The sequence below is a fragment of the Mus caroli genome, chromosome X (genome assembly GCF_900094665.2).
Source record: "Mus caroli chromosome X, CAROLI_EIJ_v1.1, whole genome shotgun sequence".
In the NCBI taxonomy this organism is placed as follows: Eukaryota; Metazoa; Chordata; class Mammalia; order Rodentia; family Muridae; genus Mus; species Mus caroli.
Genome location: NC_034589.1, coordinates 97974073 through 97995241, shown reverse-complemented (window position 1 = coordinate 97995241; position 21169 = coordinate 97974073). Strand labels below are relative to the sequence as shown.

At 39.9% G+C, this 21169-nt stretch overlaps 1 protein-coding gene across 1 annotated transcript in view; it reads left to right on the top strand.

Moving 5' to 3' along the window:
- The window catches only part of Slc16a2 (solute carrier family 16 member 2), a 120261-nt gene that overhangs the window by 46234 nt on the left and 52858 nt on the right, over positions 1-21169 (top strand). The gene's annotated exons all lie outside the window — the stretch shown is intronic.

Genomic DNA, 21169 nt, shown 5'->3' with positions numbered 1-21169 from the left:
TTAATGGTATTGAGAAGTGATGTAGAAGGTCAATGTTGCTCTTGAGGGGCTGTGTTAATTCTCATGGTAGTGAATTCTTGCTCTGCTTGGACGGGATTGGCTACCATACAGTACAATGTTATAAAGAATGTGCACGATCTCTTCCACACATGCTCATTTGCCCTCCGCCTTTCTGCCATGATACAAAACAGCTTGAAATCCTTGCCATGTGCTATTGCTATGCTTTTGACCTTCTTAGCCTCCCAGAACTATGAGGCCAGGTAAATTTCTTTCCTTCATAAGTTGTTCTTTCACACAACCTATTATAACAAGAAAAAAACACATAAATGCCTAGGCTCTGTATTTTTTTTTTTTTTAGCCCATTCTGTCAACCTATATCGTTTTATGGTCAAGGAACAAGTCAAGTCAGACACTTTCCTGCTATAAGTGGTGGGTTTCATCCATTTAAACAGACCTTGCCCCAGAACCTACTTCACTGTGGATAAATGAGCAGTGTTAGGGGACAGTGGGATAGAGGGGAAAGCATCTGGCTGATGGGTAAATGATTTGAGTTCCAACTTTGAAGGGGCCACTCAGTCACTATAGTTTTGAACAAACTAGTTCTTGAATCTCTGTTTCTTCCTGGGTAAAATACAAACAGTCCTCAAAATTTTCACCCTTCAGTATTTTCTCTCCTAAGTCATCTATTTCTCCATGAGTTTGTCTACTACCAAATACACCAAGGATAATTCATTTCCTAATTTTATCAACTGAAAACAATGACTGGTTAGCAAACAATAATGACTAGCATAGCCAGAAAGATGCTGCAGTAAGCCTGTGCTGCTTGCTGCCTTATCCTAGGTCAACCTAGAACTTTGTTAAACAGAGTTTCTCTTGAAGAAAATACTCAGACTTTCTCCTCCCCTTGAGTTACCCCTGAATACTTCTACCAGTCTCAGTTAGAAGCGGCTGTAGTAGGTGGCCCTTAAGCTCCAATCAGCCCCCATGGGTGCCCCAGCTGATCCCTGCTTCCCTTTCCTGCCATGTCTTCCTTGCTGCCTCCTAACCTGGTTCCTCAGTTTCTGCTGTGCTGCCGTAGCTGACTTCTAAGCTGTTGCTCATTTTTAGACCTTTTCTATGTTCTTTCTGCAGTAATAGGAAACTTACTGAAGTGTGGACAGGAATCCAGAAGCCTCTTAAAGGCAGTCAAGGGGGACCCGGGCTGATGCTCTCTGTGGTTGGTTCAAGGTCCAGCTCTAATGCCTTTCAGCTTTATTGTCATAGTTCAGGTTGTGAAGAGAGGACACGCTTCCTATAGGTTCCTAGCTTACGCAAAACAATATGGTCTCCTGAGCGATATTCTCTCCTGAGATTTAGAGACACAGAAAACAAAGGGAAAAAATGAAGTGCATTTTGGATTTGAAAGTGGAAACTCAGGGTGAGATGTCCGTTTAAAGAGTATGCATGTTTGACTTGAGAACTCACTCACTCTTCCAGGCTGGACTGGGATGCCATGGACTCACGCAGTTAGTTCCCAGTCAGAAGTGTAAGACCTCTAAGCATGTACCCTTCTCTTCCATCTTCCTTATTTTCCATCTTTCTGCCACTGCACTACCTGCTGAGGCTCAGCTGCAGCTAGAGAAAGTCAAGCTGGACGGTGACAAGAGAACTTTAAAACTAACCTCATAATAAGGTAGAGAAGCCAAGACTCAGAAGACTAAGGAACTTGGCCTTGGCCATATAGAAGATGAGTGTTAATGTTCACCACTAGACTAGAAATGAAAAGGGAGCTTCTAAACAAACAAGAAGGGTTGGGTCCATGGAGCTCAGGAGTGTGGGATGAAGCCTGTGCTCCATCTCCAGTGCTGTGATGAATACACGAATAAACAAGTAAATAGATAAAACATTATATCCTTGGTTCGTGTGCTGAATAGCATTTAGAAAGCAGGTCACAACCCACAACCTGGACTTTGCTGTACCCTCTAGAATTGTTTGGAAGGTTCCTCATGCTATCACTCAAAGTATCTTTCCGAAACAGAAATGCTACCTCCGAGTAACTGTTTTGCAACTTGAAATCTGTTTGTATTTAATTTTCCAAAAATAAAACTCAACACTAGGTAAGGTCCTATGGGAAAGGGGCTCATGGCAGGCCCTAAGGGAGGTAGCTCAGGGATGACAATTAAGAACGCCCCCAACCACGGGCTTTGGAAACTACACAGTTTATAAAACAGGCCAGTTTACCTGCATTATTCTTGATTCTTTCCCAATGTTCTACATATGCTCTCATCCACACTCCATGGCATGGAAATCTGACTTTGTGGCTCCCCATCCCAGGAACCCCCTCACGAATCTCCACAGACTTGGTAAGATTAGATCCAGTACACCACTCAAGTTCCCAGGTGACTAACCCAGCTTCAGTTTTTTCTACCCAATCCTACCAAAGCCACCAACATGTACTGCATTTACATGGTATACAGTTCACATTCTGCGCTCCCAAGCCATTGTCTGTGTTGTTCAATCTCTTTGGAATACCTTTCCACTTTTATGGCAACTGTTAATGACCATTTTAAGGAATTGTTAAAAATGTTTTCCCTAGCAGTTAGACTGCCAGCAGCAATTGTAGATTTCAATTTCTCTACATCTTCAACAATACTTGTCACTGTTTTCTTTAGTTGCTATCCTAGTGAATGTGAAGTGTTACCACCTTTTTTTAATTTGCAAATTCTTAATGATGTAGGCATTTATGTATTTTCTTTGAGAAAATGTCTATTCAAAGTATTTGAGTAGTATTGGTGTTGGTTCTTTTTTGAAGTTCTGGTGAAAAATCTGCCCGAAAGCCCTCTGGTTTTGTGGTTGTTTTGTTTCTCTTAATTAAGAGACTTTTTTTTTTAACTGTTTCAATCTCATTGCTGGTTATGGATGTGTTTAAATAATTTATTTTTTCTTGTTTGAATTCTGGTATATCTTATAAATCTGCAAATGTATCCATTTCTTTTAAATTTTTACAATTTAGTGGAATAAAGGGTTTAAAAAATATGTCCTCGTGATTTTCTGAATTTCATTAGTATCTATTGTGACATTTCCTTTCTTGCCGAATTTTATTAATGTTGGCCATCATTTTCTTTTGCTTAGCTCGGCAAAGAAATTGTCAGTCTTGTTTATATTTTCAAAGAGCCAACTTTTTGTGTCATCAGTTCTTATGTTGTTTCCGTTTGCCTCTGTTCCGTTCATTTCTGTCCTGGTTTTGATGATGTCTTCCCGTCTGCTGCTCTTGGGGTTGTTTAGCTCTTTTTTTGCCACCATTACCTATTCGTTTTGACATACACAATAAACTTTCCTCTTAGCACTGCCTACGCTGTGCCCCTTAGATTTTTAGTTTTGATATATTGCTTGCTCCTTTTCGTTCAGTTCTAGGATCTTTTTAAATATCCTTGATTTCTTTAGTAATCCACTCATCATTCTGGAGTGTGCTCTTCAGTCTCCAGGCATCTGCATACTTTCTGTGCTTTCTATTGTTGTTGCTATTTAGCTTTATTCCATTGTGGTCAGAAACAATAGAGGGAGTTATTTTACTTTTCCTGCATTTGTTGAGAGTTGCCTTGTGCGCACTCAATTTTGGAGAAAGATCATGGGCTATTGAGAAGAATGTGCATTCTTTAATGTTTGAGTGAAATATTCTGTAGATAACGGTTGGGTCCGTCTGATTTTTCTATGTTATTTTATAAAATTATCTTTTCATTTTTTCTCTCATACAGTACATCCTGACCACAATTTTCCTCCCTCCCCTCTTCCCAGCTCTCCACAACCTCCCCTCTTCCCCAAGATCCACTCTCCCTCCATCTTCCTTCAGAAAAGAACAGGCCTCCAGGGGACAACAACTAAACACAACAAAACAAAATACAACAAGACAAGGCAAAATCCCTCACACTAAAACTGGACCAGATAACCAACAGGAGGGAAGGCATTCCAAGGGCAGACAAACAGTTTCTCCAAAAGGAGTTCCATAAAATCATCAAGCTAACAGCACACACACACACACACACACACACACACACACACACTCACACACACACACACATGCAGAAGACCTGGTGCAGACCCATGTACACCCTGTGCCTACCAGTTGTGGTGGCTTACACTGGTAGGATTTCTGAAGTATGTGGTATGTGTAGGCAGGAGGAGCATGAGTTTGAGGCCAGCCTGGATTGCACATAAGCCTATTTGATTTACTGTATTGGTTTTTTCTAATATGTGTCTGCCCAGTTTTAGTTTGGATGACCTGCCTATTGGCAAAGTGGAATATTGCAGTTACCCCCTATCGCTGTGTTGGGGTTAATCTGTGATTTTAGATCTAATCGTGTTTCTTTTTTGAAATTGAGTACACCTATGTTTAGTGGGTAAAGGTTTTGAACTGTAAAGTCTTGGTGGATTTTTTTTTCCTTTAATGAGTATGCAGTATCCTTACTTATCTCTTCTGGTTAGTTTTGGTTCAAAGTCTATTTTGTCAGATATTAAAATAGCTATACCTGCTTGATTCTTTTCTATCCCTTTATCTTAAGGTGGTGACTGTACTTAATGGTAACATATGTTTCTTTCTGAGAGGTAACAAAAAGAAATAGATTCTGTTTTCTAATTGACTTTTTAAGTCTATATCCTTTTATTGGAAAATTGAGAACATTAATATGGAGAGTTATTATTGAACAATGTTTATTAATTTGTGTTATTTGCTTTGTTGCAGTGCTGTTTCCTTAGACTTCTTTTGGTTAACTGTTATGGGATTACTTTTTCCTTATGTCCCCTTGGGTGTGGTTAATCTTCCCTTCAGACTGAAGTATTCCTCTGTTATGCTCTGCAGAGCTGAACTGACAGGCAGATAGGGTTTAGGTATTGTTCTTTTCTACGGGACTGGTAATGCTGCTTTATTTGTTTAGCCTCCTACTGTCTGCACTAACATTCACTATGCAAATAGCAGCACACCCCCTTGCTGGCCTTATCCTACATCGCCTTCTCCACACCTGATTGCACTGTCTTGAATCAACTCCGGTCAACTGGACGGGAGATCTTCAGGAATCCACGTGGACAACTGAACAGTAATGAGGTTGAGTGGAGGACAACGCTGGCAGCACTGGAAAGTGAGACCCCAGAGGAGCCAGGGGGCCTCCAGCTGCCCAGGGAGTAAGATAGAGAGGCGTTGCAGCTTAGAGGGCGAGCCTGAGCAGGACCTACCTGACAACCTGAAAACTGCACAGGGGAGCAAGGAGTTGCTGTGGAGCCTGTGGGGCGAAACAGAACAAGGCCAGTGTGGTAACACGAGGAATCAAGATCTTGGAGGAGCTAGCCAGCCTATGAGTAAAAAAAGAGTAGGGCTTATTGGTGGTACATGGAAAAGAGATTCCAGGGGACCTATGCGATGGGATGGGTTCTTTGTTTTTGAGACACTGTAACCCATTCTGAAACTCACTAGTTAGGGCAGACTGATCTAGAATTCATAGCAGCGCTCCTCCTACCTTGGCCTCCCAATTTCAGGCACTACAGGTTGACATTACTACACCTGGGTCCAGTTTCTGGTTTATCTCTCTTGTGGACTAACAGCAGACTTGATCTCTATTTTCTTAAATCTGTTAAGGTATACTTTATGTCCCAGAATGTGGTTGACTTTGATTCAGAACCAGTGTTTCTGGGCTCCAGCTATGGGTGAAGAATCAGCAGCTCCTCAGGAGCCTTCTAGGGGAATTTTGGCACCAAATCGGGACTGTGGAGGCCCAGTTGCATGAACTATGTGACTAGTGGGCTGTTGGCTTCTCTAGTGTGAAACTGTCCCTGTGGGACTCCTTCAACTGCTGAGGCCCCAGCAGCCAGGACCAAGGAGCCACCAGTCCTCAGCTTTTCAGGTGTGCTGCAGCTGTTGGCACTATTTTAACTTAAGTTAATAGCATACACACACACACACACACACACACACACACACAATTATATTCATCATGTCATCTCTGTTCCTCTAGAGAACCCCAACTAATGCAGAGAGAAGCTCAACGTAATTTTATTTCCTGTGCTTACTGTTAGTTTGTATTTCATTTCGTGTAAACTGCTCCTTTCACTAGCCTATTCATTGATTGTGCTATTTTATTTGTGTGTGGTTTTCAAGTTTTTTTTTAGTTATTTGTATGTTCTAAATATTAATCTTTTATCAGATTCATAGTTTTTCCCATTTTATGGACTATCTCTACTCTATAAATACTTTCTGTTGCTAAGTGGAACCTTTTTAATTTCATAAGTTCTCATTATTAAATGTTAGCATTGTTTCAGAGTAGAGCATTATTTAGAAAGTCGTTACCTATGCCTATATCTTGCAGTGTTTTCCACTAATGAAATTTCCATTTCAAAACTTACATTATGGCCTTTGATCCATTTGGAGCTGTTTTGTGCAGTGGGCAATAGGAGAATTGGTTTCACTCTTTTACATGTGAGATATCCAGTTTTCCTGGAACCATTTGTTTAAGAGATTGTCCTTTGTCCAATGTATATTTTTGGCTATGGCTGTGTAGGCTTATATCTGTGTCTTCTGTTCTATTATATTAATCTACATGTCTGTTTTCTGCCAGGATCTGGGCTGTTTTTGTTACTATGCATTTGTAATGTAACTTGAAATCAGATGTGGCAATACCTCGGGTGTTAATACTTTCTGCTCAGCATTTCCTTGCCTGACCAAGGTCTCTTGTATTTTCACATGAATTTTATTTTTTTCTATTTATGTATAGAATATCACTGGAATTTTTATGAGCATTACACTGAATATTCAGACTGGTTTGGGTAGTACAATCATTTTTACAATATTAATTCTTCCAATCTACAAGCATTGGAAATTTTCCATTTTCTACTGTCTTCAGCATCTTATGATTTTTACTCTATAAATCTTTCACTTCTTTAGCTAGGTTTATTTCAATATATTTTTAAGGCAATTGTGAATGGAATTGTTTCCCTGATTACTTCTCTGCATGTTACTGGTGTATAGGGAAACTACTGGGTTTTGTATGTTTATTTTGTATCCTGCCACTTTACTAATGATGTTTATCAGATCTAAGAACTTTCCGGTGGAGTCATAGGGTCTTTTATCCAGAGAATCATATCACCTGAAAATAATAGCTTTTTAACTTCTTTTTCATTTATCTTTTTCTAACATGAGTACCATGTTTCCATCATTTCCACTCCTCCGAGGCTCCCAACTCTCTCAAATTAATGAACTCTTACTTATTATTGTTATGCAGAGAGACAGACAGAAGACAGACATATAGATGAAAAGATAGACAAGCAGAAAGACAGTTTTTTACCAGTACATGGGATATTTTTGTTACTAAAGCTCTGTAGTATAACTTGAAATCAGGTGCATCTCTCATCATACATTCTGTGGAGGTATATATACATACAACCAGCTGTGGTTAATGTTGCTCGTATGTCCATGAGTTTAGAGCCAACCATTTGGGATTGGACAACCTATAAGGTTCTATGCAAGTTGTCAACAGATAAAATCAATCAACAATCCTACTCGGCTAGCTGTAAAACCTACTAATCACAATAACCAGCCTGGTAAGATGATATCTAAGGCTGCAGCAGTGGCATTTTTGTCTTGGGTGTAACCAACAGCTGTCTAATAGGACTTAAGGCCCACTAAATAAGAAATAATTCATGCCTGGTACAGTAAACTTAGCCAATGGCTAAGTGATGTTATTGACCTTAGAGGAAGACCTACTACTGCCACTTTTCTAAATCAGTGCAATTTCTAAGCATTCTAAATACTTATCATTATACCCACATATAAGTGTATTATTCATCAAAAAAAGTTTCTTCTTAAAGATGATGGAGACTAATGGAGAAACCTACAACTGTCAAAATGCAGAAAACAACTGACTGTGTTGTACCCAGATGCAATTGATATATCTAAAAAAACAACCCCTATACCTAAGAAGGCTCAGGGATTATTGTAGATTCTAAGATCCAGAAGACCAGGATGTCTGCTGAGAAATAGTGTCTTCTATGTATGACAGGGAAACTGTCCCCACAAAATATCAACACTATAGTCACCAAAACAAGACTTACACCATGACAATGCCAGTTGACATTCCAACATAAATGGGGAAAATCTCATAAGGTCCCACCTCTAGAAAAATAACTATTTTGATTTCTTTCTTTCCTACTTGTATGCCTTTTATTTCTTTCTCTTGTGATAGTACTTAAGATAAGACTCAAGCATAATATTGAATAAGAGTAATGAAAGTGAGTTGCCTTGTCTTGTTCACAATTTTAATGGATATGTTTTGAGTTTTTACTTATTTAGCATACTATTAGCTACACACTTTTCATATATGGCCTTTATTATTATATCAAGACTTGTTACTTCTAGTCCTAATCTTCCCGAGGATTTTTACTGTGCAGGGACATTGGCTTTGTCAAAAAGCCTTTTCTGTATCTATTGATATGATTAATTATAATTTCAGTCCTTGAGTCCATATATGTGATATACTACATTAATTGACTGGTGTAAGTTGAACCATCCCTGCATCTCTGGAATGAAGATAACTTGATGATAATGAATGATCTTTTGGCTGTGTTCTTGAATTTGGTTTGTAATTATCATTACGAATGTTGGCGTTTAAGCCGGGCAATGGTAGCGCATGCCTTTAATCCCTGCACTTGGGAGGCAGAGGTAGTCGGATTTCTGAGTTCGAGGCCAGCCTGGTCTACAGAGTGAGTTCCAGGACAGCCAGAGCTACACAAAGAAACCCTGTCTCGAAGGAAAAAAAATAATGTTCGTATCTATGATCATCAAGAAAATTGGTCTGTGATCTTCCACTTTATTAGGTTTTAATCTGATTTTGAAATCAGTTAAGAGTCGCTTTGCAAAAAAAGTTTGACAGCATTCATTCCATTTCTATTTTACGGAATAGTTTGAGGAGTTATTGATGGTGGTGGTGGTGCTCCTCCTCCTCTTCCTCCTCCTCCTCTTTCTCCTTCTCCTCCTTCATACTTCAAAACAGAGTTTCTCTGTGTAGCTCTAGCTGTCCTGGAACTTGCTCTATAGACCAGGCTGCCCTCCAACTCAGAAAACCTCCTGCCTCTGCCTCCCAAGTGCTGGCTTTAACCACTTGGCCTGGTGATAGTTCTTTTAAGGGTCTTGTGAAACTTAGCAGAGAGTTGATCTAGGATTGAACTTTTTTTAACTTGGTAGATTCTTTGATTATTACTTCATTCTCAATGTTTTTTTATAAAGTCTGTTTTAGTTGTTTATCTCATCTTAGTTCAATTGTAGCAGCTAAAAATTCATTCTCTTTAGATCTTCTAATTTGGTGCAATTTAAATCTTAAATGTATATACTAATGTTTTTCTGGGTTTCATTTGTATCTGCTCTAACTGCTCTCTTTTTCATCTGTAATTACATTTGTTTGGGTTATCCTCTCTTCCTTTTTAAATATTCTTTATTCTCTCACCATTCCTGTGTGCATATAATGTATTTTAATCCTATTTGCTCCCCATTCCCCTCTTTTATCCTCCTTCCACCTGCTCTGGATCCCTTCTTCTTCTCAACACATTTCTCTCCTATTTTCATGTCTTTTTACAAATGTATTTAATCTATCTAGAAGGCAGTTTGAAGACAGTAGGATCTTCAGGCCTATGGCTTCCCCAGTCATGCACTTTTGACAAGGCCTACAGTACCAGTCATGAGTTTACTTCAGTGAAGTGGGCCTTAAATCCAATCAGAAAGTGGTTGGAGGAGCAGCAAGATGGGTCAGCAGATGAAGGTGCTTACTGTGCATGCCTGATAACTAAATTCAGTCTGTAGAGTCTACATAAAAAGATAGCATAGCACATGTCTGTAATCCCAGAACTCTTATGGCAAGATGAGAGACAGAGATAAGAAATAAGAGTTAAGAGAAGTGCCTGAAACCTTAAGGACTACCTAGCCTGGAGTAACACAGAAGAACAAAAACAGCAAGAGAGACCAATGGGGAAGGAAAGAACTTGTCTCTTGGCCTCCATATTAGCAGCACATTATACACAAGCACACACACTCGTAAATAATAATAAATAATAAATAATAAATAATAATAATAATAATAAAGTGGCTGGTTACCCTCATACCATTCATGCCAGAATTGTACCAGTGGGTTCATCTTACCTGATGGGTTGGTATTGTAGTACCTAAGGCCCACTACTGGCTAAGACCACTGATAATTGTCTTCTCCAGTGGCCGACCTAGCACCTTCGGGCAACTTATAAAAGCCAGCCAACAGGAAGAGTTTCCTGACAAGTTTTACCTTTATTTCTCTAATGTCCCTCTTTCTTTTGGTTAGTTTGACTAAGGATTTGTCAGCAATTCTTTGTTACACTAATTGTAGACAAACACTCTACTTCCAGCTGAGCCACATGCCCGGCTGTGGCTCCTGCTTTAATCAAATCTGATAGTCGGTGACTTATGATTGGGGGGGGGGCATTGACAACATTAATATTCAGGATTACCATTTAAAAAGTGTGTAATAATTATTGTTATTTTGGTGAATTTGCAGTGCCTGATGTTTTCCTATTTTTCTTTTTTAAAACTACTGTTCTAGCAATATCTATTCTTTCTCGCAGACTCATGGATGCACTTATGTTTCTCGTCAGTCTAAATTCCTTCAGGTATCTTCCGTAGAAGTGGCTTAGTGGTCCTGAATTTCTTTAGCTTGTTTGTGTTATGATTGGTTGTTTCACCTCCAATTAAGACAGTTTTGCTGGGCATAGTATTCTGGGTTGCCCCTAATGAAGGAGCTAGAGAAAGTACCCAAGAAGCTAAAGGGGTCTGCAACCCTATAGGTGGAACAATGATATGAACTAATCAGTACCCCCCAGAGCTCGTGTCTCTAGCTGCATATGTATCAGAAGATGACCTAGTCGGCCATCATTGGGAAGAGAGGCCCCTTGGTCTTGCAAACTTTATATGCCCCAGTACAGGGGAATGCCAGGGCCAAGAAGTGGGAGTGGGTGGGTAGGGGAGCAGGGCAGGGGGAGGGTATAAGGGACTTTGGGGATAGCATTTGAAATGTAAATGAAGAAAATATCTAATTAAAAAAGGAGGGAAAGAAAGTTGTCTTTTGAAAATTAAAAGACATCATTTCAAACATTACTGCATTTGAAAGTCCCTATTGAAAACTACTGTTATTCTGATGGCTGCCCTTTATGTGACTTGGTACTTCTCTCTTGTTTTCAACATGGTTTTTGTTGCTGTTCTACATATTTAGTATGTTGATTATAGTTTCACATGGGGCATTTCCTTTCTGGCCTTATCTATTTGTTCTAAATTTCTCCTGTCCGAGGGCATGCATTTCTTTCTCTAGAATTTGGAAATTTTCTGCTATGATTTTGTTGAAAATGCCTTGTATATTATTGGAATGAAATTCTTCTATGCTCATAATGTATAGGGTTTTTTTAAATAATGTCTCAATGTATCTTGAATGATCTATATGTATTTTCTTAGTAATTTGTCATTTTCATTGTTTGAATGTTTTAATTCCTTTACCTTGACTTTTCTCTTTTCCCAATATTTTAGCTAGCTTTATCTTCACTACTTTTCTTTCTCGTTGAATTTTTCTTTCATATGTTATACTGATTGTCTTATTTTATCCACCTATATTATTTCAATATGAAATTCATCCAGAAGTTTGTGTCCTCTTTTATTTCTTCAACCATATTTATGAGTATCTTGAATTCTTTATCTGGGATTTAATCTAATTTGCTCTTATTGAAGGTCATTACAGTGGTATTAGTTTTCTGGAGGAGTTATGCTACCCTGGGATGTAGCAAGTTTGAAGTGCCACTTTTCTCTGGAAGATTAATGTTCTAGTGAGGCACCAGGTTCCATGCCCACCACACCGCTGATAGTAAAATACTGTTTGCCTGCTGTGACCTGCGTGGCTTCTGGATTGACCTAACGGGGGCAACAGGGAATAAAGAAATAACAGACACACATGCAGAAAAGCTGGGTTGGGTTAGGCCATGCACTCTGATGGAGATGCACCAGAGCATGGAAAGTGGTTCCATGTTGTATATACAGCTGAGTGAAGAGGCAGGTTATCTATCTCAGTAGGAGGTCTCTGTAGTGACACAGTTTCAGGCTTCAGGAGTCCAGGAGGTGGAAGCTGTCGTTAACACATTCTGTACACACAGTCAGCATCTGTACTCAGACCAGGGGAACCCCTGGCCATTCCATTCGAGAAGTCTTACGTTATAAGTCCTGCATTGCTGAAACTTAGGCATCACCACGTGGACTTGCCTCAGATTCTGTAGTAGCCCCAGAATCCTCTGAGTCCCACCTAAGGTTGATAGGCATTGTGAGGGAAGCTGGGCTCACAGGGGAGTCTGAAAGAGCCTGGATTCCCCTCAAGAAATTATGCTCCTACGTGCTAGTCTTTCTTATCCCTCAGGCAGGGGTTTGCAGTACTGAGCCCTGTAACTTGGTTCTGAAGCAGAGGAAGTTCACTTTTTTATGAATAGGACATGGATCAAGGCAATCTCAGATCATTGACCACAAGCCAAAAATAAAAATAGACATTGTTTCTGGGCCTTCTGCCACGTACTGGCTTCTCAATTTCTCCAACCTTATCCTAGGTACTTAGACTTACCATCCTCTCTTTAGGAAATCATGGACAAGTCTCTTGTATGAAGAAGTCTAGGAGCTGAATAAGCTGGTACATTTTAGCCTTGTTTTCCAGAGTTTTAAGTATGACCTTTGGAGTCATATATACAAATCCACTCCTCTAGACTCTATTTACCCCATGTTTGATACCAGTAAACAAAAATGCAATTCCCTTACCTTCATTTGTTTTCTATGGGAGCCTGACCAATGTAATTTCCCTGTCATCAGGTGCCACTTACCCTGACCTCCACAGCCTTGAGATTGGCCTGACTGAGGCAGCATGGAATGAAGAAAGAGCAGATGTCTATACAGAGAAGCTGAGCTTGGGAGGGCCATGCACTACAATGGAAATGCATGAGCAGCCTGAAGGTGCTTCTGCTCTAGAAAATGTTGCTTACTAAAAGTCTTAAGTATGGGCTGGAGAGATGGCTCAGTGGTTAAGAGCACTGTCTACTCTTCCAGAGGACCTGAGTTCAATTTCCAGCAACCACATGGTGGCTCACAACCATCTGTAATGTGACCTGACGCACTCTTCTTGTGTGTCTGAAGACAGTGACAATGTCATTCACATATGTAAAATAAAGAAATCTTTTTTTAAAAAAGAGAAAATCTTAAGTACATGTGTGAGGTTTTCTGACTTAATCCATGGCTCCCAGTTTGCTGCTGATCCTCCATCTCCGTGAGTGGGGAGCTCACCAATAAACTGAGCTGGTTTCACCAGGATGGACTTTAAAGTTTCTCTCTAACTTTGTATTGTTGTCAATTTTACTTGACTATTACTAAAGATATTTCCATGTTGTCTACACTGTCTGACAACTATTACCAAAATTTCCCTGTCTACTCCCTGGAGTTTCTAGAAGACTGTGTATTAGTCACCATCTTAGACCACCATGGTGTTTCTTGCTTACCACATGCTTTCTAATGCTTTGCTGTAAGGCAGATACTCAGTAAGAATTCTGTTTTCTTGGAGCATCGGTTCCTTTAACATTATATAGTGCCCTCCATGATGTCTAATAAATTTTCCTGATCTGAAGACAACTCTCAAAATTTTTAAATTTTTAGTTAAAACATAGTAGTCATATATATTTATGTGATACACTGTGTTATTTCCATACATATATACTGTTGTGTTTATAAAAAGATAAAGAGAAGGGAGATATGTTCTATGGAGGTGTGATGAGGTATGGGAGAAGGGGGTGTCTCAGTGGGCCCATACCAAGGCATTCCTTACCCCTGAGAGACCAGCCACACAATGGTATAATATAGAATAGAGTTTATTCAGGGCATAGGAAGGGGAATTAGTAGGGTAGTAGAGGCAGAGAAAGGCAGAGAGAGTAGAGAAGTAGAAGAGTAGAGTAGAGGCTGGCTATGAGCATGTGGAGAGAGGGGGAAGAGAATAGGGAGAGAGGGGGAAGGGGAAGCAGAGAAAGAGCAAGAGAGGAAGAGAGGAGCAAAAGATAGAGGAGGGGACAAGCAGCCCCTTTTATAGTGGGCCAGGCATACCTAGCTGTTGCCAGGTAACAGGCTTGGAGCATACCTGTCTGTTGCTAGGTAACTGTGGGGTGGAGCTTAGAGAGAATCCTAACATATACAATATGTAATGATCAGATCAGAGTGCTTGGCATAACTTTTTTCAGGTATGTATTAACTCCTTGTGTTAGCAACATTCAAAAATGCTCTACTATTTTGAGATAGCCATTTAATTGTTAACCATCCTTATTCTATCACATACATTTAGAAGTTATTCTTTGTATCCAACTTCATTCCTGTATCCACTAAGGATCCTGTTTTCCACCACTACTGACACCTTTTTCAAATGCTGATAATTCCACTCTATTATCTACATCATTGAGATCAACCTTTGGCTCCCAAATGTAAGAATGTGTAGTGTTTGTCTTTCCTTTATGTCAAATTGCACTTAACATAATGCCCTCCCATTTACCCATGTTACTGAAAATGACATAATTTTGTTCTTTGTAGAACTGTATAATCGATCGCATGCTCACGTGCATGCGAGTGTGTGTGTGTCCTAGCTTATGTCTCTGTTGTTGTGATAAACACTAACCAAAAGCAGGGTTTATTTGGCGTACATGTCCTGATCAGTTAAGCACTGAAGAGAGTCAGAGCAGGAACTCCAGCAAGAGCAGAGATAGAAACCATGAAGAAGTGCTGCTTACTGACTTGCTCTCCATGGCTTGCTCAGCTTGCCTTTTTAAACAACCCAGGTCCTCTCCCTGCATAGACCTAAAGATTTCCCTTCAGTTTTGCAGTGCTGAGTATTAATTAAAGCCAAGGCCACACACAAGATAGACAAGTGCTCACTGAGACACACCCCCAACCCTTTTGTAAAGTTTTATTTTGCTTGAGACAAAGTGTCATGTCTAGGATAGTCCATCTTACTCGCCTCCTGCCTCAGTCCTTCAGAGTAGCTGGAATTTCAGGTTTGTATCACTAAACACCACTCACACGTGAGGTCCCTGACCTATGTGGTTTCTTTTCTCTGAAGAACTTCAATTGTCTAACATTTGTATTGGCAACAAATGTCTTCCATTTGTTTTTTGTCTAAGAGAATCCAAACTCCATCCTTTTCTTGTTTGTGAAGAATGGTACCTTGTGAAGAAAAAGTTCTAGATTGCCGGGCGTGTTGGCGCTCGCCTTTAATCCCAGCACTTGGGAGGCAGAGGCAGGCGGATTTCTGAGTTCGAGGCCAGCCTGGTCTACAGAGTGAGTTCCAGGACAGCCAGGGCTACACAGAGAAACCCTGTCTCGGAAAAAAAAGTTCTAGATTGATAAGGCTTTTCTTTTGATGCCTTAAATATTTCACCCTACTCTCTTCTCGTTTCCATGGAGAAACAATGAAAAGGCAGGCATAACTCTTGCCTTTGCTGTTTGTACATGTTATGTGGTTTCTTGCTTTGTCTTAAACATTTTCCCCATATTTTTTATTTTCTCTAGTTTGAATACATGCCTAAATGAAATGTTGTGCATTGGATCTGCTTGATGTTTTTGTGAATTGCCTGCTTCTATTGTTTGATGTCGGACAGTAACTTGAGAACGTTCTCAGGTATCATTGGTGCAGATTTTTTCTGTTCCTTTCTCTTTTTCTTCTTTGTGTCTATTACCTACTATGCCTTTAATAGCTGACCCACTGTTCTAGGCCATTTCTCTTCATCTTTCACATTTTTAATCTTTAAATTAGCATGCAAACTATTAGATACCATTATGGCATTTCCAACAAAATGTGTTTCCATATATTCTCCTCACCTCTTCATCTCCCATACTCCCGTGTCCCCATTTATCCCCCTTTCTTAAGACAACATCTTACTATGTAGTCCTGGCTTGCCTGGAACTGACAGACCTCTACTTTCAAAATGCTGGGATTAACAGCAGGCCACCACAATATGTCTCCAACCCCTTTTTTAGCCTCCTCTAACAGTCTCTTCCTCTTTCATGCCACATGTGTCCTTCTGCCCCCCCCCCCCGCCATTCCTCAGTACCTAATTTTACCCTCAACAGATGAATATGTTGAGGTTTGGTCTTTAGCTGTGTATTGTAACATTCAGTGCCCCCCCAAACACACATACTCTGTGACCTTGCCCCCAAGTTATTTCTTTTTTTTTAAAGATTTATTTATTATATGTAAATTCACTGTAGCTATCTTCAGACACTCCAGAAGAGGGCGCCAGATCTCGTTACGGATGGTTGTGAGCCACCATGTGGTTGCTGGGATTTGAACTCTGGACCTTCGGAAGAGCTGTCGGGTGCTCTTACCCACTGAGCCATCTCACCAGCCCCCCAAGTTATTTCTGATTGACAAATAAAGATGCAGACAGCTAATAGTTAGGCAAAAGAGACATAGGTGGGGGTTAGGATTCCCAGACTCAGGGGTTGGAGGAGAACCATGAGGGAAGAAGGTGAAAGAGGAAGGAGAAAGAAGAAGCCGTCATGGGTTAGGAGAATCATGAAATCGTGGCCCTGAGGGCTGGTCAATTAGAGTTAAGAGCAGCCCAGATGAAACATATTAAGTAATAACTTGGGGTTATAGATAAAAAGTAAATTCTAATGACATAAAGGGTAGATATCAGCCCAGATCTTGTGCTGTTTAAGGCTTATTGTAAATAAAAGGGTTGTGTATGTCTTTTATCCAGGAACTGAGAGATCAAGGTCAGGTAAAATCCCCAAATTGGGATTAAAATTTTTTGACAACATGAATAGATAATAAAAATGTGTCACTTAATTATAATAGGATTTTATTCAGCTGTACATTAAAAAATTATAAGTTGCAGGTAAATGAATGGATCTGGAAAGTATATTATTGTAGGAGATGACTCAAACTCAGAAAGATAAAACTGCATGACCTCCCTCACCTGTGAATTCTAGCCTGTAGTGTGTGTGTGTGTGTGTGTGTGTGTAATAAATGTTATATGAAAAGTTAAAATAGTTCCTTTTGGAAGTGGGCTGGGAGGATGTCTCAGCTAATAAAGTGCCTGCTGTGAAAGCACAAGGAAGGACCCAAGTTCAGATCCCCAGCATCAGCACAAAAGCCTGGCATGATGGTAGACCTAGAAGGGTAGAAGGTGCAATGCAGATGATATATCTCTGGCCTGCTAGCTAGCCAGTCTAACCAAATAGTAAGCTTTAGCTTCAGTGAGATACCTGTCTTAACACAAACAAGCAAAACAAAACAAACAAATAAAAACAAAGTAGAAAAAAGAGGAAAACACACAGTAAGATTAATAATCCCTATTAGATCATTATATTGAAAGTGGAGGATGGAGATATACTTTGGCTTCTGGCCTCCACATATACACATGCATGCATACATGCCCATGGACACATGAACATAGCTTCTTTGGCAATTCTTTCTTAAAGAAGTCCATATCCATTCTCTCATATGTCTCTCTTCTTGAATGCATTTTTTTCAACTCTCTTAACACTCATGTCTAAGCTTTCACTAAACAGCAGTTCAACTTCAAAATCTGAGCCAGGGTTGGTAGCATACACTCAGCACTGAAGCAGACAGATTGCTGCAAGTTCAAAGCCAACCCAGGCAAAGTTACCCAGCAAGATCCTGTATTTAAAAAGAAATAGTGAGAGGGTGTGGATTGGTTGATTGTGATCTCTTGAATGTAGGCAAGCCTTGTTAAGAACAAAATCCTCCAGTCTAGTTTATTTCAGAGTGGTTAATACTTCTGATGGAAATACGAGGTTATTTTTCTTCAGTCTTCACTATGAGAACCTGGTAGATCTCTGAGCTTACAAAACCATGGGACTCCTCCTATGATTAGCAGTCCCTTGGAGATTTTAATTCTCTGATCGTGTGTTGTGACTTCCAGCAATTTGTCAGTTATAGCTTGGGATTTCCTATGACTGGCAGTGCTGGTTCTCGGAGTGTTCTCTCCCCTGGTAGTGTGTGCTCCTCCTGTATATTAGCGTGTCCATTTCTATAATAGCTTGCTTTACCATGAAGACTCATTTCTCTGTTGGCTGTTGGTCCTATGAACAGTTGTTAATGCTTCAGCTTTGTTTACATTTTTTGTTGCTTGTTAGGACAGTGTGATCACTTCCAACATCCATAGCATGCCAGTTTGGGGTTTGTTGTTGTTGTTCATGTTTGGTTTGGCTTGTTTTCCCCCCAAACATTACTGGAGATCGATTCAAGAGCCTTGCGTATGCTAGGCCAGCAGTCTACCACTAAAGTACATCTCTGGCCTCTCTTTCTTTTTCCTTTCCTTTTTTTTAATTATTTCTAATTGCTGCCACTTTTCTCTTTGTTGTTGAATTTTAAGAAGTTTTTTATTATTGCTTTGGTGTGGTTTTTTCAATAAACAGTCTTGCTATGAAATTTGGACTGGCATCAAGCTCACTACTTCTGAGCTTTTCCATATCTTTAGTGCTAGGATTCCAGCTAGTTCTGTATATAGAATGTTTATTTAACTTATGACAAATATTTTGTCTCATGCTGTGCGTTGTTCTTTCACTTTCTGACAGCTTTTATTTTACACGTGCGCGCGCATGTGTGTGTGTGTGTGTGTGTGTGTGTGTGTGTGTGTGTGTGTACACGTGTCCACACAGGTACCAAAGAGGATAGATGATGGCATCAGATCCTCTGGAACTGGAGTTGCAGGAAGTTGTAAACTGCCTGATATAGGTATGGGGCACCAAACTTTGGTCCTCTGCAAAAGCAGCATGCATTTTTAACTGGTTGGCAACTTTTAAAGCATAAAAAGAAGTAAGTTTGTTTCATGGTGGTAAGATAATGCATAGTGTAACATTTGTAATTTCAGCCATTTCACTAACAATTTCCATGTGTGTGCACATTCCAGTGCATGTGTGTGGAGGTCAGAGAAGAAGAGGAAAATTCGGAGAAGTTGCTTCTCTTTTTCTATCATACACATCCTGGGAAATGAGTTCATGTCTTCAGACTTGGTGGCTGCCTCGATGTTGCATGGCTTGATCACGCATCCTGACCAGGGGTGCTGAGGAAATGAAAAAAAAAGGACAGGGACACACAGAGGCAGAAGGGCTGGCATTGGGTGCCCTAGGCTCTCAGATGGAGAAAGTGCAGCACCAAAGAAGCTCAGCACATTGACTATATGCAATAGAACCCGAAGGCGAGCCTATTGCTTACAGATGAACAAGGAGACGGGGTTTGTGGCATACAGCTGAATCAAGGATGAAGCTTCAGCTAATCTCAGTAGGAGCAGTATCTGTAAGGGGGCAGTACTCAGTCCATAAACACCCAGGGGGAAAAGGAAAGCTACGGTAGGCATTTTCTGTACAGCCTATCAGCATTCACACTTGGGTCTGAGGAAGTCTTCGCCATTCCTCCCAGCCTCTCACCCAGAGAAAGCTTGGCTACTTTCATTAGACTGTGGTGTTGGGGTCTTTGACTTCTCTGGTTCCCTACAGGTGGCCACTGAGCCATCTTGCCAATCCTATTATTTGTCATTTCAAGTTGCATTCAATTTGCTTGCATTATTGTGCAACCCTCACCTTTAATCTATGTCCAGATCTTCTTCATCTGCCCAAACTAAAACTCTGTACCCATTAAACAATAGCTGTCTCCATCCTCTTCCTTTCGACTCATGACTGTCACCATTTTTAAATGGGTTCTTAATTGTGTTTCATTGGTCAATATGTACATATTTATGCAATTATCACACTGTCTTGGTGGCTGTAATTTGGTGATGAATATGAAATCAGGAACTGTGAATCTTACATTGTTTTTCTCTTTAAAAAATGCTTTGCCTATTCTAGTTCTCTTGCCTTTTCATTTAAAATTTGGATCAATTTCTGAAAAGAAAATTCAGTAAATATTTTGATGAAAGTATTGATTAAAGTAAGAGTACTATGATACTCTGTAGTAAATTGACAACTTATCTTACCAATAGTAAGTCTTATCCATGATGTAAGGATGGTCTTATTTATTTATGCTTTAATTTCTTCCAGCAATATATTGTAGTTTACAGTGTATCAGAGTTGTTTGTGTTTCTTTTTGATACAGGATCTCACTCTATAGCTTAGGTGGCCTGGAACTCCTATAAGTGAACCGTAATTTGTACATTATGATACAATTATAAATAGAAATAATTTCTTAATTTTATTTTAAGAATGTTTATTGCTAGTGTACAAAACATAAATTGATCTTTGTATATTGATATTATTTGTAACATCCTGAATGAATTGATTAGTTCTAACAGTTTTTTGTCAAGTCCTTAAGATTTTCTACATGTGAGACCACTTCTACTTCATCTGCAAACAGAAATAGTTTTATTTATTTATTTCTAACCTGGATTTTTTTATTGAACTGTCTTGAACTTCAAGTATAATATTGAATTGATATGAAGATAGTGGATATCACTGTCATTTTTCTCATGCAAAAGAGAAAGCAACCAATCTCTCACCAAGAATTATGATCTTAGCATTGAGATATTATTATTGTGTGTGTGTGTGTGTGTGTGCAGGCAAAAGCCTGACATGTCATATGTGATAAAAGTTAGAAGACAACTTTCTGAAGTCAGTACCTGCTTTCCACTTTATTGAGTCAAAATCTTGCTTCTCATCTCTACCAAGCAGCCCACACTAGGCTAGTTGGCCTATCCACTTCTAGGAAACTCTCTTGTTTTCACCTTCTATCTTTCCAGGGGTGTGCTAGTGCTATAGGTGCATATTAATGCATCAAACATTTGCACATGTGATCTGAGGATAAAACTCAGGTGGCCAGCTTGCATGGAAAATGCTTTTACCCACTGAGACACCTCACCAGCCCAGCCTTGGATTTTGGCGGGAGGGGGCATTGTTTTGGGATTTTTTGGTTTTACCTTATTTTGTTTTGTTTTGTTGTTTTTTTTCAAGGTCAGGATTCTCTGTGTGTAGCCCTGACTGCCCTGGAACTAGCTATGTAGACCAGGCTGGTCTTGAACACACAAGGATCCTCTGCCTCTGCCTCTGCCTCTGCCTCTGCCTCTGCCTCTGCCTCTGCCTCTGCCTCTGCCTCTGCCTCTGCCTCTGCCTCTGCCTCTG